The 18,734-nt window shown below is 39.8% G+C and overlaps 1 protein-coding gene across 5 annotated transcripts in view; it reads right to left on the bottom strand.

The window, feature by feature from the left end:
- LOC307154231 (MSL complex subunit 3-like) overlaps positions 1 to 18,734 on the bottom strand; it is a 237,133-nt gene that overhangs the window by 8,519 nt on the left and 209,880 nt on the right. The gene's annotated exons all lie outside the window — the stretch shown is intronic.

Raw genomic sequence — 18,734 nt, 5'->3', positions numbered from 1 at the left:
GCATCAGTAAACTGCAATAGAATGTTCCCCATGCTAGGAACATTTCCCTAACAATATCCGTCGACTACTGAATTGTCCCTAGCAATAATTTTGAACAAACAATTAAATATATATTTATATGCAGCCACTGTTGTAATTTTGGTCACATCTGAAATGGGTCATACCATGACATTACCTCATTACATTACATTACATTACAGGAGTCAAAGTAAATACGTTAGTAAGCTGCATGCTCTCTTTCAAGGCCATGCAATTTAATGCAAGAACGGATAACATAAGGTAAGTGTTTAAACGTACAGTTCAGTTGAATGATAAAAGTTACCTTCTTTAACTTTATGTTGCTAAACTGAATGTACAAGGCTAACTGTTAAAAATCAAATTAAAAACAACATTGAAAAAACTAAATGACAAACAATGAAATAAAAACGTGAGGTTTATCTGTTAAACCCCAGGTGGTCGGCTGGTTTGTTATCAGTGCGAAAGAGACTCAAAATACTCCATTGATTTTGGTAATACAGATAAGTGTTGTACATCATTCAAAACTGTTAAGTGTCTACTTTTATTTGTGTACACACAATAAAAACAAAATGTTGTGCTTTTTGCAAAATAAAGAAAACAAACATGATGCGTGATCTGCCATCTCTCTCTCAATGAAGTCGATTCTGATACTCATCAGAAAATTAACTGTAACTTAGCGAATTCTTGTCACACAAACATGTGACATGTCTAAAGAAATGTTGAAATGTCAGGTTTTAAATAATGCAAGTCAAATCGACAACAAATGTTCTCTGTTTATGTAAAATTAACATTTATAGGCTCTATAATATAACAAATACAGTACATAAAATGTCATAGACGTAATATGAATGTTTAGACAAGATTTCTTTGGCCTGTTTTGTACAGATTATGAAGTGTTTACTCCAAAATAGCTTAGTGCCACATCATTGAAGCTTTTGCTCGCATATTTCTGCTCAGATGCTAAATACAAAACCGGTCAAAAGTTTGGACACATTACTATTTGAAATAATGTTTTTGAATGAAGTCTCTTAAGCTCATCAAGCCTGCATTTATTTGATCAAAAATACATAAAATATTAAAATTTATTATTAAAATATTATTAAAGTTTTAAATAATGGTTTTCTATTTGAATGTACTGTAAAATATAATTTATTTCTGTAATGCAAAGCTGAATTTTCATCAGCCATTACTTAATTTATTCATCAAAGAATCCTGAGAAAAGTATCACAGGTTATAAAAAAATATTAAGCAGCACAGCAGTTTCCAACATTGATGACAAATCAGCATATTAGAATGATTTCTGAAGGATCATGTGACACTGAAGATTGGAGTAATGGCTGATGAAAATTCAGCTTTCCATCACAGAAATAAATTATATTTTGAAGTATATTAAAATAGAAAACCATTATTTTAAATTGTAATATTACACAATATTACATTTTTTTTCTGTATTTTTGATCACATAAATGCAGGCTTTTTTTAACCAAATAGATCTATTCTGCCTGTTTTAACTTATACATAAAATGGATTTGGTTCTAATATTTGTATAATTTTATATATACCGGTATATAAAAAGGTGTATAATTAAATATTTCAAATATATGAGACATTTCCTGCTTCCTTTTCTGACGTGTTTAATCCCTCGCCATAGCAAAACTGTTTGAGATATTCAATATCCGTTCACAATTTAGCATCTTTAATGTATTTATAATATTGAAAAAATTTGGCGAGAATAAAATAAACCACCTAAGAAGAGTGGGTAAAAATTCAGAAGCTGATTTTTCAAAAAAATCCACATTCAGACCAAAATATCTGACTTCCTGTAAGTCGGAGCTAATGACTGTAAATTAGAAAGTTGTCCGGCTTGATGAGAATGATATACGTACCGAGTTTTGTGACTGTAGATAAAACTACACCCCAAAAGGTGTCAAAAGGTGGTGCTACTGAGCCCCTCATGCAATTTCAAACATGCTAAGAGTCTCAAAAGCATCCAAAAAGAATATTAAAGTTTAATATGTAAAGATCTCAATAATCCTTTCAAAGGTCTACATCTGCCATGTGTTTTCATTACACAGATAAAGTTTTAAGCAAATCAGGTAAAAAATTAGAGGGTGATTTCAAACCACTTTGAAAGTGACACACTTCCTGCTGCCAGTTGGTGGCACTATAACTTTGACTCACAATAGTCACATCCATGTGATCGGCCTCTTACAACGAACACACAGCTGAAGTTTCATCAAGCTCAGTTAATGTATGCAGAAGTTATAACACACTTCCTGTTTCTCTTTTCTCGCCATAAACCGTTCGAGATATCAAAAATCTGTCCACAATTTAGCATCCTCAATGTCTTGAGTTCATGCTGACAGAGTTTCGATCGGATGAATTCCCTAGGAGTATTATTTCAAATTCCAAATTCCAACTGAATATTCAGGGCTTGAATGTTCAGGGAAATTCCTTTCAGGGCTTGGGCCCTAATAAACGGAGCAGATCCAATAGGGTCCTCTCACCATCGGTGCTCAGGCCCTAATTAAAGCTGCAAACAGCAATAAAAAGGGCCCTTGCATCCGTGCCACCGCCACCCGGCAGCTTTAGGAAAACAGAGCACAGTGAACAGTATGTAAATATAGGAGGACTATGTCAAAGTCATTTGTATTTGCCACACTTCCTGCTACCAGCAGGTGGCACTATTACTATAACTGAATATTGGCATGTAGATGTCTTCAGGACAGGACTCTTATCAAACATGTGAAGTTTGGGGCAGATTGGACATTGTATGCCAGAGTTACAACAACTTCCTCTTTCGTGGCGTTAATCGCATAAATGAGCACTTAGCCAAGTGTTGCATGATTTAACATGTTTCTATCATATTTGGTACTTCATGGCATATTTAAATATGTTTCTGGGAGTGAATTACAGTGTAAAGCATTTCCTGTTGCCAGCAGGTGGCACTATGACTAGCTGAATATTTTAGTAAGAAGAATAATAATAATAATAATAATTAAAGCTGCAAGCAGCATTTATCGGGGGTTCAAGCAATTAAGGCCTTTAAGGCCTTTAAGCACAAAAGCATCAAAAGTTAAGTTTTATTTAACAAGCATGTAACCACTGACATAATAGATGGAAAAGACCATTTACAGCCAATACTGGCAATGTACCATAGGAAATATATGGTTTTAAAGCTTTTTAACAGTTATAGTGCCACCTATCGTCCGATCTCCATAAAATAGTGCATGCTTGTTAATGATGTTATGTCACATATGCTCACCAATGTTTGTGAAGTTCTGAGTTTTCATTTAGGATTTATAGGCTTTTTAGTGTATTTTGCCACACCCCTTTTCTAAATGACCCTATTACAGCCATCCAAATGCAAAAGTTCAACTTTTTTTTTTATAATTACTGATCTAGAGTGTCCAGAGAATTGTTCTAGACTGGTCTGGTTCCGATCAGGCGAAAACCTAGGACTAGTTAGTGCTCAGCTGGCAAGTGACGCTGCACATCAAGAAAGGTGCCGTGAAGCTGAGGAAGAGGACGAATGCCATGCTCAGCTGGCAAGTAACGCTGCACGACTGAAAAGGCGCCGTGAAGCTGAGGAAGAGGACGAACGCCGTGCTCGGCTGGGAAGTAACGCTGCACATCAGGAAAGGCGCCGTGAAGCTGAGGAAGAGGACGAACGCAGTGCTCGGCTGGCAAGTAACGCTGCACGTCAGGAAAGGCGCCGTGAAGCTGAGGAAGAGGACGACTGCCATGCTCGGCTGACAAGTAACGCTGCACGGCTGAAAAGGCGCTGTGAAGCTGAGGAAGAGGACGAACGCAGTGCTCTGCTGGCAAGTGACGCTGCATGTCAGGAAAGGCGCCGTGAAGCTGAGGAAGAGGAAGAACACCGTGCTCGGCTGGCAAGTAACGCTGCACGTCAGGAAAGGCACCGTGAAGCTGAGGAAGAGGACGAACGCCGTGCTCGGCTGGCAAGCGACACTGCTCACCATGCTAACATGAGAGATAAGGAAACACCTGAGATACGAGCGGATCGCCAGATGCATGACTGTCAACGACACAACCTTCTGAGAGAGGAGGAGACCCCTCAGCAGCAAGAGGAACGACGAGCAAGGGATGCCACGTGCCATCAGATGCGTCTCGCCCGTCTGGAAAAGGCACGAAAAGACAATCGCAACCTTACTCGGTGTGACGATACAGACTTCTTCCAAGAGGAACTTCATGGTGATTATAGGCACATGCTGAGCAAGACCTCACTGTTTGAATGTCCAACATGCTAACACTGTGGTGCCTATGTATGGAAAGAGGAGAGAAAAGGATTCTGTTGCAACTCCGGTAAGATTAACCTTACATATAACGCCACAAATCCCAAGCCTGGCTCAATCCCACCACAGCCTCCAGATGCTATTAAGGACCTTTTCCTTGATCAAAGTTTTGTGAAGCAAGCAAAACAATACAACAATGCGCTGGCAATGGCAAGAATTGGTATTAAAGAGATAGCTATGCCTGGCTTCAACCCAGGTGTGCGTATACAAGGCAAAGTTTATCATTACATTGCCGGCCCCCTTCCTGAACAAGGTCGCACACCACTATTTGCTCAGATCTATTTCCACGATCCTGCTCATGAGCTGGAAAACCGTTGAGCCCATGCCTCAAACAGTGATCTGAATGAAGATTTTTTACTGAGGACGCAAGAGGCCATTCACATGTGCAATCCATACGTGCAACAGACTTAATAGCTTAAGTCAGCCATTGAGTATGTGACCCAAAATGACAATGCCAATGAATTGAAAATTGTCCTAACAGCTCGCACACGACGTCATGACCTTCATCGTGGCACTGTGAATCTTCCATCACTGAATAGTGACGTGGCTGTCATTGCTCCAGGAGTAACAACTACACAGCAGTTTGGGAAACTGGCTGTCACTCTTCATCTCAGAGGAGGAAGGCTTCAGACAATCGACGCCATGCATCCAGCATATGACCCATTGTCATATGTGCTTCTTCTGCCTCAGGGTTCCCAAGGACACCACACTGAGCTGGCAGGCATCACACCAACATGCTTTTACCATTACCATCTTCAAGTGCATGACATTGCTCAACACTTCAATTTGCTGATTCGTGGTGGGAGACTGACACAGCAATACGTATGTGACATGATGGCAAAAATTTAGTCACACCGCCTCAACTGGATCCGCCACAACCAGAAGTCTATCAAGGCTGAAAAGTATAAAATCATTGTTGATGCCCTGAATAGTCACTCTGAGATCATTCCTGGACGCCTAACCATCCTGCCACCCACACTTTACGGATCACCCCGATGGTACGCCAAGGAGTTCCAAGATGCCATGGCCTTGGTACGAATCAAAGGAAAACCTGACTTCTTCCTCACCTTCACTTGCAACCCGCACTGACCTGAAATCAAAGGATCACTTTTTGAGGGTCAACAGACCAATCAGAGACCAGACATCATTGCTCGAGTATTTCACATGAAGGTGGAGGCACTGCTCACAGACCTCCTCAAGCGTGACATCTTGGGACACATTGCTCATGACCATGGTAGCAAGCGACAAACCCAGGACCGCCAGCGATATTGACCATGTGGTGTCTGCAGAGATTCCTGACAAAAGCACAAATATGGAACTACATCGCATTGTAACATCACACATGATTCACGGTCCATGTGGACAATGGAACAGTGCCAGCCCCTGTATGGTAGACAAAAAGTGCACCAAAGAGTATCCCAAACAATTGAGACAGAACACAAGCTTTTTAGACAACTCCTACCCATTGTACCGAAGACGAACAGAAGGAGCACCTGGTTCTCCCATCACCAAGACCATCAGAGGTGGCGTCAATGTACCTGTCAATAATACATGGGTTGTGCCATACAATCCGTACATCCTGCTCCGATACAATGCGCATATTAATGTTGAAATTGTGTGTGCTGTCTCCAGTGTCAAATATCTGTATAAATATTTGGAGAAGGGACCTGATCAGTGCATGGTGAGACCCGTGAGATACTACGACGTGATGAGGTAACACGTTATGAGTTAGGGCGTTACATCACTGCATCTGAGGGATACTGGCGCATATACGACTTCCCCATTCAGCAGAAACAGTAAAGACGCTTGCAATTCATCTAGAGGATGTTCATCATGTTCAATGATGAAGGCACTGCCCAGAACCTGCTGGACTCAGGGCCACCTGCCACCACACTGACCGCCTTTTTGAAGCGATGTCTCTTCATCCACACATGCGACACATTGTGTACCCAGATGTGTTTCAACTCTTCACATACACACGAAAGAAATTTCAATTGCGTAAAAAAAGACTGAGTTCTCACGATGACCGCATGGCTGACACCGTTGGATGAATTCCAATGATTGCCTTCAACCCTCACACTGCTGAACTATTCTATCTCTGCATCCTTTTGTACCGCCTGCCAGGGCCAACGTGCTTCAAAGACCTCCGACGAGTTGGAGATGTGGTCATGGACACCTATCTGGCAGCTTGCATTGCGCATGGCATTGTTGACAATGACCAAGAAGTAGATTCTGTTATGGAGGAGGCTGCAAATGTGACATTTGGCTCAGCACTGCGTGAGGTATTCGCCAACATGCTAATGTTTGTTCTTAGAGGGGAACACTTGCAGTTCTGGGAAAGGCACAAGCATGTGCTGTGTGAAGATTTCATGCACAGGGCCAATGTGAATGAGCCAGATGAATTTATTGTGACTCAAGTGCTACTTGACCTTAAGGACCATGTTGAAAGACATGGTTTTAATTTAAATGGGAACTTTGGCCTCCCTGAGCCTGATCCACTTCACGTCCGGAGTCAAATTCCCTGCATCATTCAGCATGAGACTGAGCACAACATAGAGGAACTTCAAACTATCATTACTGACACAGAAAACAGCCTCAATGACGAACAGCAAAAAGTTGTCGAAACAGTGATGGTGGCTCAGAGGTTCAGACAAGCCATTTGGTGGCATCACAATGGTTTTCAGCGGTGACTGGAGACAAATCCTTACTGTTGTCCCACATGGTAGCCAAACCCAGATCATAGGGAGGTGTTTCAAGAGCTCACACCTATGGAAAAATGTTGAGATTCTTCGTCTAACAGAAAACATGAGGATCACTCAAGCTGCTGGAGATCAACAAACAGAAGCAGATTGACAAATTCCTTTTGAACCTTGGTGAGGGGAAAATTCCTGTGGTTCCAGAAGAGGGTGAATTTGCAATTGAGCTCAATGAATCACTATCAATTTCTGGCGAGAACCTTGAGGACATTGTCAATTGGGTATACAGTATGATGACATGACAGTCAACATTTCCAATCCAAAGTGGCTATGTGAACGTGTCATACTGTGCCCAACCAACTCTGAAGTTGACAAAGTGAATGAATATATGACAAAGAATTTTCCTGGAGAAGAGCATGTTTGCAACAGTGTGGACACTGCAGAATCTGAGGGTCACCATATGTACCCAACTGAGTTTCTATACCCTCTGCCCATCTGGTATGCCTCCCCATCGCATCACTTTAAAGGTGGGAATCGTGATCATGCTACTTCGAAATTTCGACCAACAAAATGGACACTGCAATGGATCGAGATACATCATTGAACAAATCCTGCCTCATCTTTTGGTTGCGACTTCTGTGATCGTATTTTTGCTCAAGATGATGAAACAAACAAAAAGCGCCACTTTCTGAGCAATGTTGTCTATAAAGAGGTGCTGACACAATAACAACATGTAATCTTCAAGAACAGCCAGTCTGCACTAACAAAACACAAATATCCACTCTAAATATATCCTCCAATGCATCATTATGTCAGTATCAGTATTTGCTTTCTACCATGCACAAATAAAAATGTCACTGAACTTTTGCTGTGTAATTGTAACAATGAGCACTCAAACACACCAAACCAACAATTACTAAAAATGCATACAAAAACTGATTTTGCACGGGCACTTTGCACTAGGTTATATATAAATGGGTCAATGACGTGACGGGTCATTTTTTTTGTCCAAAGGCCTTAATAATAATAAAAAAACAAATATATAACATCCAAAGTATGTAAGGTAGTACAACTTGATCTCTTATACTGAATCCAAAAGGTTTTAATTATATTTTACTACAAATAAAGGTATTTTAAAGATTTTGAAGTGTCAAAAGGTCATTCGGTAAAACCGATATAGTAAATATTTAAATGGAATAATATTGTTTTTAATAACTAAAGGAACTACAATAATACAAATATAAAGCAGATAAGGCTCTTTTTTTTACATTTCCCCTTTTCTCCTTTCCCTGTGCAATGTTTTACTTTAATATGTTTGAGTGTTTAGAGTAGTCCAATAAATGATTACATTTATGAGATCAGTGATAATTTGTTTTAATATTTCTTCTGTGGTACACACTATATACTATCTCAACATCTTATACATCTCAACAAGATATACTATCTTTTCCATCTTGTAAAAAATGACAAAAAACAGTGTTAATTGATTGTACAAACCACAAAATCTTAAACTAAAAAAACTAAGTAAACTAAAAAATGGTTTCAAATATAGTTATATCTCCATTCTATTTTTTTTTTACACTTTTAAAAACCTTATTCGTCAATGACCCAAATACAATAAACAATGGGCCTACCTGATTTTGAACACAAGAGGGCAGTATAAACCTATGTATGACATGATTTTTTATTATTTGACTAAATAGCGCATCCTGGCTGTTTTTAAACTTATTCATAATTCTTAAATTGAAAAAAAAAAAAATAATAAAATGGATTTAGTTCTGATATTTGTATAATTTTATTTAGAAATAATGGTGTATAATTAAATTTTTAGAAGATATGAGGCTTTTAATGTTTCCTTTTTATTTTTACATGACTTTAATCTCTAGCCATAGCAAAACCGTTATTTTTCGGATATTTCATATCCGTTCACAATTTAACATCTTTAATGTATTTTCATCATGTTGAAAAAGTTTGTTGGGAATTAAATAAAAAACTTAAGAGTAGTGGGTAAAAATATCTGACTTCTTGTTGGTCGGAGCTAATGACTGTAAATTAGAAAGTTGTCCGGCTTGATGAGAACAATATACGTACCAAGTTTTGTGACTGTAGGTAAAACTAACCCCCACCGCCATTATGTGTATAATGTGTTTACATTATACACAAAGTTTTAAGCAAATCGAGTAAAAATAAGAGGGTGATTTCAAAGCATTTTGAAATTGTCACACTTCCTCCTGCCAGTTGGTGGCGCTATAACTTTGACTCACAATAGTCACATCCATGTGATCGGCCTCATACAACGAACACACTGCTGAAGTTTCATCAAGATCAGTTAATGTATGCTGAAGTTATAACACACTTCCTGTGTTTCCTTTTTTTGCCATAAATTCGTTTCCTCGCCATGGCCAAACCGTTTGAGATATAAAAAGTCTGCTGGCAATTTATCATCCTCAATGTCTTGAGTTCATGCACACTGAGTTTGGTGGCGATCGGATGAATTGCTTAGGAGGAGTATTTCAAATTCCAGAGCATGCGTTTCCAAACAACTCTTTAAGGGCTTGGGCCCTAATAATAAAAATCCTAAAGAAAACAATAGGGCATTCGCCCTTTCAGGGCTTGGGCCCTAATAAAGAATAATCCTTAGGAAAACAATAGGGCATTTGCTCTTTCAGGGCTTGGACCCTAATAATAATCCTTAGGAAAACAATAAGGCCTTCGCCCTATCAGGGCTTGGGCCCTAATAAGAATCCTAAGGAAAACAATAGGGCCTTCGCGCTTTCAGAGCTTGGGCCCTAATAATACAAATATCATATAAATACAATAAAACCAAGCAAACAAACACAAGTCATATTATACATTTTTTTTAAATTAACATATGAGAAGAACAATCCGAGAATCCGAGACAATTCCTCCATTGTCCAAAACAAGGAGTGTCTTGGAGGAGCTATTTTCAGAGGAGAACAGAAAATTGAGGTTGATGATCCAACAGGATACCTCGGCCCTCACCCTCAGCGAATGTGTTGACCTAGAGGTTAAGCTCTACAAAAGCCTGCCTCCCATTCCTATGGCTGAAAATCCTGTGATGTGGTGGTGGGAGAAGAGAGCTATTCTGCCCTTCCTCACAAACATTGCAACAAGCTACCTCTGTGCTCAAGCCTCCTCCACCCCAAGTGAGAGGGTGTTTTCAACTGCAAGGAACACATTAGGCCAGAAGAGGTCCCGTCTTTTGCCAGAAAAGGCAAATATGTTAATCTTTCTCCAGAAGAATTGTAAAAAACTCTTAGTCCTTTTGTTTTACGTTGCTCAGTTGGATCATCTTCATATTAGATGTTGTCTAATAGTGCCTATCACATTGATCTGACATCGCTAGTTTTTAATTAAATCGTTATCGCTAGCACAACGCGCTAGCATTTCGCTAGCCTGTTAACCTGCCATCCGTGTTTGCCGTCTTTTCCACTCACGCCTTTTACGAGTCCATCAAACGACTGTGGTGAGTTGGATCGTGAGTCATGTCTTCTCCTGTTATTGTCACTTGCACTGCCTGCTACATGTACAGTATTGACTTCTCTGTCAGTGAAGAAAGCTTCACATGTCATAAATGCAGGGAATTAGTCAGGCTGACGGAGAAGATTTCAGAACTAGAGACACTCATACAAACTTTAATCGAGAATAGTAAGAATGCAACGGCTTTAGATACTGCTTTGGATGCAACTAACTTAGTGAACTCTGTACATTGTTCAGTACCAGCTGTAGAGTCTGTGCAGCAGGGCAACTGGGTGACCACGAGACGCTATAGTCGAGGGACAAAACACTGCTCTTCCGTTCCGATTACAACATCAAACAGGTTCTTCCCACTCAGTGACGCACCCACTGAAAATCCTGTTGAAAGTGCCCTACTTATTGGAGACTCTATTACACGTGTAATGGAAAATTTTGATTCTCATTGATTTACAGTGTTGATTTTCATTATTTTCATTATTAAGACATTGAAATGATCTTTGCTGGACTGTATGTAGTCTGCCAACATATGACTAATGTGTGTGTGTGTTTTTAAACACTGGGAAACAGATGAGACATCAAGAGGAGGCAGATTGAAAAGGGGCTCTGACCCCTAGGGTCAGAGGCCGTCCAATTTAGAACTTGTGAGTTTGTAAGAATAAACTCAGCAGAATTAGATGACTAGCAGAGAAACCTTCCCTTGTTTAGATAAGGGCCTGTAAGCAGGAGACCTTGAAAGCAGTATAAAGGCTCCTCTGCCCTCCCTCTCGTCGTCGCACTTATTTTACAGACTGTACTGGTGACTTCTGTGTGGCAACTGGGCCTTCTTGCAAGAATAAATACTTTTAAAAGACAATTTGACTCAGAAATGTCTCTTACGCAGTGATTGATTGTTTAATGAATATTTTTGCCACAACACACGGAACGTGAAAATAGAGACACCAGCCACCATAGTCACATGTTTGTCGGGTGCCGGGAGCACCTGACATCAAGGCAAATTGAAAAGTGCTGGCTAATGCTAATTGTAAATTATCTAAGATTATTGTAGAGTTAGTATTGGCTTTAGATAAAGTTCTTATTGTTGGCGATTTTAATATCCATGTAGATAATGAAAAAGACGCATTGGGATTGGCATTTAGAGACATTCTGAACTCTATTGGAGTTAGACAACACGTGTCAGGACCTACTCATTGTCGTAATCATACTTTAAATCTAATATTTTCACATGGAATCAGTTGATGTCGTTGAAATTCTGCAGCAGGGCGATGACATCACAGATCATTATCTAGTCTCATATATACTTCATTTAGCCAAGGTTTCTAAGCCGACTTTGTGTTACAAATGTGGTAGAACTATCAATTCTAACATTAAAGATTGCTTTATAAATTTTATAAATGCTTTATAAAGATTCCTAATCACTTTCATCTCCTCAGCATCCCAGATAGCTTAGAAGAATGTCGATGTTGCAACAGAAACTATTGACTCTCTTTTCCAGCACTTCAGACACAGTTGCTCCTTTGCGCTTAAAGAAGATTAAAGAAAATAGTCCAATGCCGTGGTACAACGAGCACACTCGGGCCCTGAAGAGAGCATCCAGAATACTGGAGCGCAACTGGAAGAAAACAACATTGCGTACAGAAAGGCCTTAAAGGGATAGTTCACCCAAAAATGAAAATTAGCCCATGATTTACTCACCCTAAAGCCATCCTAAGTGTATACAGTATGACATTCTTCTTTCAGACGAATAGAATCGGAGTTATATTAAAAAATGTCCTGTCTCCTCCAAGCTTTATAATGAGAGTGAATGGCTGGAGAAAACTTGAAGCCCAAAAAAGTGCATCCATCCATTATAAAAGTAATCCATATGGCTCCGGGGGGTTAATTAAGGCCTTCTGAAGTGAAGCCATGTGTTTGTGTACGAACGTTTGTGTACAAAATCCATAATCACCCGCTTCCAACAGACGGCTGTACGCATCGATTTACGGTGGAAGACTACCCCTGACCTGACGCACAACATAATGACGAATGCGGAAGCTCAGAGGAAAGAGCAAAACAAAACACCGGTCACAAATTAGCCATTTTGAAGAAATTTTGAGTATTTCTTTATAATAGAAGATGAGATTCAGTTTGTTGCACAGCTTCAGTTTGTTGTTAAACTGCGAAAATCCTACGTCATACAAGCGCCACGAGTTAGTCTTGTGGCGCATGCGTACAGTCGTCTGGCAGAAGCTAGTTATTTTAGATTATAAAGCTGTATTTATGGTATGGGCTGCAAATTTTTTCCAGCCATTCATTTCCATTATAAAGCATGGAAGAGCCAGGACATTCCTTAATATAACTCCGATTGTATTAGTCTGAAAGAAGAATGTCGTGTACACCTAGGATGACTTGAGGGTGAGTAAATCATGGGCTAATTTTCCTTTTTGGGTGAAATAACCCTTTAAAAACGGCTAGATCTGCTTATTTTCATCCCTCCAAGATGAAAACAAACACAACCCAAGGTATTTATTTGAAACAGTGGCTAAATTAATGAGAAATAAAGCTTCAACCCCAGACGTTTCCAAACAGCACAGCAGTAATGACTTTATGAACTTCCTTACTTACAAGATTGATAATACTAGAGAGAAAATTATAACTATGCAACCGACAACTACATTATCACATCAGAGAGTACAGAGAGTACATTGTAGTCTCCTGGAGGAAAAATTTGATTCATTCATTGCTATAGGAGAGGAAGAATTGTCTAAACTTGTTAAATCATCTAAATCAACAACATGAATGTTAGACACTATACCAGGGGTTGGCAAATAAGTTTGGGATCGGGCCAAAAAACAATTTCGCCACTAGATGGCGGACCAGAACATTGTCAAAGGATAATTTAAGAAATTAGTTGAAAAAATGCACCTAGAATTGCCTGTTACAGACTGTTGATAGTGTCTTTTGTAACTGGTAGTGAGCTGTTACTCTGTGTTAAATCCTATAGAAGGACAGTCATTGACAAAAAGCCACATATGTGTGGCGGTGTCCGGGTTTTACACTGGATAAATTAATAAAGCAGTAGTGACACGTAACCTGGCAAGTATCTTCATTCACCAACTTGCAACACAGTTACCTTGCTAAAACAAGATGCAGAATGGATAAAAACTCAAAAAATAAAAAAGGATTTGAATAAGCCCATTAATGGCATGTTTGAGTCATGCTCTTAACGAACAATGTTTTATTTCCTCTTCCCATATTGTGAATAATAAATTTGTATAATTTTAATTTGCTTGTTACACAATGGAGTCTAACTTATTGTAATAATTATTTGACGTAGCCTACTTTTACAATCAAAATTATTCCTTGGCATCCTCACATACTAAACTGCATTTTTTTTTTTTTTTTTTTTTTTATTGTTTGCGTGCTGGAGGTAAGCTATTACCGTAAAACTTCAAATAATAGCCCAGGCTTTTATTTTTCCAAATCGCCGAACTGCACCGGCTTGTATTTGAGACAGGCGTCTATATGAGACAGGCCTTTAATTTAGTGTTGAGATGAGCATGACAGTAGGAGGTTACCATATCTGTGTTTGTGTTTAACAAATCAGTTAATGTCAGAATTAGCCTACTATATTTCCGTATGTCTAAAGGGGGTCGCAGACCAGAAGAGAAGCGCAGCGCCACGTCTTTAAAATTCGAACACATAATTCTCTGAGTGTACATTGTCTCAAATCGTCTGTGCTGCAATATACATTCAGTTTTACATTCATTAACAGAAATCAGCTGCTTGAATGAAAATTGCTGATGTTATCCGATTTTCAGGTGATATTCTCAATTCATTCAGTTAACGGACGCTCTGAGGTAAAGTGAATTCAGACTGCAGACTAAGCAACGATTGTATTTAATTGCACAGTACAATCATAACATAGTACAGACATGGTATTAATTCCATAATATCCTTAAACATAATCGTTCGTTCGTTCGTTCATTTATTTATATAGCACCTTACAGACTACCACTGTAGTTCCAAAGTGCTGTACATTGCAATAAAACCGACAGGACAGAAAAAAAAATATCAACAAGACATACAACATCCATGTACAAAAGTGCTAAAAAGCCAAAGAAAACAGATAAGATTTTAAACGGCCCTTAAGATTCAAGGAGGATCTAACGTCCAGTGGAAGATTATTCCACAATCTAGGACCAGCAACAGTAAAAGCACGGTCACCTTTCATTTTAAGACGCGCACGGGGAATCGTTAAGAGAAACTTGTTTGCTGATCTTAGTCTTACACCTGCGCTATAGGGCTTAATGAGCTCAGCCAAGTATTCTGGCGCCATTCCGTGTAGTGCTTTAAAAACATATATCAGGATCTTGTACTGTATCCTAAATTGTATTGGTAGCCAACCTAACACAGATAGAAGGGGAGTAACATGGTCTGTTTTCCTAGCATTCATCAACAGCCTTGCAGCAGCATTTTGTACTAGCTGCAAGCGGGCAATGTGCGTTTGACAGGTCCCAACATAAAGTGCACTACAATAGTCTAGATGTGAAAAAATATACGCGTGGACAACTTTTTCCAAGTCGCTGGCTGAGAGAATTGGTTTCAGTTTTGCTATTGCTCTTAAATAAAAGAAGCAATTGCGTACTACTGTCTTTATCTGTCTATCAAAAATTAAGGATGAATCAAAAATGACTCCCAAGTTCTTTACTTGATCCTGCAAGTATCCCTTCCACGGGCCCAATTGATCGGTTAACATTTGGCTACCAGCTGTGCGACCAAAAATAATAATTTCTGTTTTATTTTCATTCAATTGGACGAGATTTTCAACCATCCACAGCTTTACTTCCTCCAGACATTTAAGAAGAATGGCATTTGAATCCCTACCACCGGATCTCAAAGGCACATAGACTTGAGTGTCATCTGCATACAGATGGTAAGAGATGCCATACTTCCTAAAAATCATTCCCAGCGGGAGCATATACAGTGAAAACAGAGTGGGACCTAAGATGGACCCTTGCGGAACCCCACAGCAAATAGGTGACGGTACGGAGTAATTATTACCAATCTTCACTAAAAAGGATCTACAATCCAAATAAGAGGCAAACCATTTTAGGACCAACCCCTGAAAACCAACGAGCTGCTTTAAACGAGTCAGAAGGATTCGGTGATCAATGGTGTCGAAGGCTGCTGACAAATCCAATAAAATTAATGCTGCATGATTACCTGCATCTGTAATTAAAAAAAGATCATTAACAACCCTTAAAAGGGCTGATTCTGTACTGTGACCACCCCTAAAGCCGGACTGAAATGTATCCGAGATATTATTCTTTGTTAGGAGAGTGGATATTTGTGTAAGCACAACTTTTTCAATTATCTTGGACAAGGCAGGCAATTTTGAAATCGGCCGATAGCTTTTTAGATCATAAAGATCCAGGTTTGTTTTTTTAAGATAGGGCTCAACAATAGCTTGCTTAAGGCAAAGCGGTACGATGCCATTCTGTAAACTACTATTAATAATAGATAAAATACTTGGGCTGACTATATCGACACCTTCTTTAAGAATGGACAGCGCAGCTGCATCAGAGGGACAAAATGATCGCTTTAAGTGAAGAATGACATTTCTAATATCAGAAATTGACACTAGTTTAAACTGGCTAAAAGAGGCCATCTCAATTAAATCTGTTAACACTGGGTTAGCAACCATAGATGAAAAATTTCCCTTGATGCCATTTATTTTCTCGACAAAAAATTTCAAGAAAGAATCACACATCGCCGAATCTACAGTAAGGCTAGGTTTTGTGCTTGGACAGATCAGTCTATTGATAGCAGCAAAAAGTTCATGTGGTGGATTTTTAGCAATCACATCAGACAAGTAACATGCTCTAGAGTCATTCACAGCTTTTTGGTATTTTGTCAGACTTTCCCTTAACATTTGTAAGGACACCTGCAACCTATCTTTCCTCCACCTCCTTTCTGTTCTTCTGCACTCCCGCCTAAGAGCCTGAGTCTGTTCGTTTAACCAGGGTTGTGTTTTGTGTTTCCTTTCCTTTGCTTTATATGGAGCAACAGAATCCATGATATTCATACAGACAGAATTAAACTTTGTAGTCAACTCATCTGGATCGACAGAGGGGGGTGCTGACTCGATACAAGGGATTTGTGGAGAGGCAATAAAATGATTTAAAAATTCTGATACTGTAAGTGGGGTGAGTATACGGGAATATACCACCGACATAGGAACAGAAGGACATACACTTGGGAGATTCACATTAAATACCACTGGACAGTGATCAGAAAAACTATGTGCAATAATATTAAGATCACAGATCGAGATTCCTAAAGACAGAACAAGATCGAGAGAGTGACCAAGTTCATGTGTGCCACTCCTAACAGACTGAATCAAATGAAAAGAGTCCAACATTCCTAGGAATTCGGCAACCATAGGTTTTCCTGGGCAACAAACATGAACATTAAAATCACCAACAATTAAGATTGCATCAGACAATAGTACAATGTGGGACAAAAAGTCTGAGAAATCCTCAATGAAATCTTTGTGATATTTAGGTGCACGATAAACATTTACACAGAGCACCGGATTTTTATAGTCCAACATCATCACTTGGGCTTCGAAACTCTGATAGGTCCTAAAGGTAATAAGCGACATTTAAAACGTTTGTTAAAAATAATGGCAAGGCCACCGCCCCGCCCAGAGTTTCTAGGAGAGGTGAAAAAGTCACAGTCGGCCGGAGTTGCTTCCATAATAGGGGTGAGATCAACAGCATTCATCCATGTTTCAACAATAAATAGAAAATCCAAGTCGTTGTGTATATAGAAATCATTTAAAATTAATGATTTGTTTGCAAGGGATCTGGCATTGACTAATGCCATCCTTACCAGGGTAATCCCAGTCGGTACATCCGCGCCCCCACACTCTTTTATCTTCTGCACGTAGCACAAATTACCGTGATTTATACCTTTCCTGACGTGGTCCGACCGCCTTGATACAAAAGGTCTGGGCACGGACAGCAGCACTACTGGACAGGCAGCGCGAAGGCACGGAAATCGCAAATCCCGCGTCCTCAAGGAAAAAACATTCCACGCTTTCTTTGCTTTCTCCGCCGCACCCGCTCTGCAGCCACGCTTCCTCCGGCGTTTTTTTCTTTTTCTATCACTGGCATTCCCCGTCGGTTGAATTATCTCCGTGGGTAGGGTTCTTACAAGCCAAGGATGAAAACAATATTGTCCAGCACCAGAGAGGTTGGGTACAGATAAACGGATATTTAATAGCGCTTGACGATCGTAAGTCCATAAAGTTTGGCCATATTGAGGAAGTAAACACAGCACAAAAAGTGATAACAATAAAACAAACTGAGCGAGACGAGCAGCCAACACACCACCGGGCGCCACAATATTGCTGGCCATAAAATGACAAAGTGCGTGTCCAGTGTGCAATACCTCGAGTTGTCATAGATGCGACGCGGCGCTTCTCGTACGGTGTGCGACCGCCTTTAGATTATTGGCAGCATAAAAATGTTACAGCCATGGGCTGAACAATACAAGTTACCGGTAATATCCATCGATCCTATGAACTAGTTGCCCGAAACACATTAACAAGAAAGAATGAAGGCTACCCTGTAAAACAACTGCAATCATGTGATACAAAAGGACCCTATATTCATCACTATCATCATCACCGATCCTCAACTACAAATTCATTGGCGAATTCCTCCTCCTTGTCGCTCTCCTCCACTTCCCTCTCCGGCCTCCGCTAACTCTGCCTGCCTTGCTTGCGCTAACAGCTCCCGCCCAGATGCGCAGGGCTCTCTTGCGTGCGCAATCTGCTCCATAGAACTGGCTTAAACAGACGTTCTGACAGGTTTTAGAAGATTAAATACAACCTGAAACTAAAAACAGACCGGGCCTCTATTTGAGACCGGCCTTTATTTATCCAAACCTGTAGCCACACCAGGCGTGTAAAAGAGACAGGCGTCTATTTGGGACTCGGCTATTATTTGAAGTTTTTCGTTATGTCGTGTGCAGAGTGATGTTAACATTTAAGCTAGCTGGTGAGGGAAAATGGCACCATCAAAGAGTCTAACGAGGAAAGTTGACAGCGAAAATGGGAAATACAAAGAAGAATGGAAAGACAACTATGCATTCATCCTACCTAGTTTTGTGAATGCAAAGCCGGTGTGTCTTATCTGCAAAGAAGCGATCCACAGACTCC

The sequence above is a fragment of the Squalius cephalus genome (genome assembly GCF_949319135.1).
Source record: "Squalius cephalus genome assembly, contig: scaffold_48, whole genome shotgun sequence".
Lineage (NCBI taxonomy): Eukaryota > Metazoa > Chordata > Actinopteri > Cypriniformes > Leuciscidae > Squalius > Squalius cephalus.
This window is presented reverse-complemented; position numbering and strand designations above follow the sequence as displayed.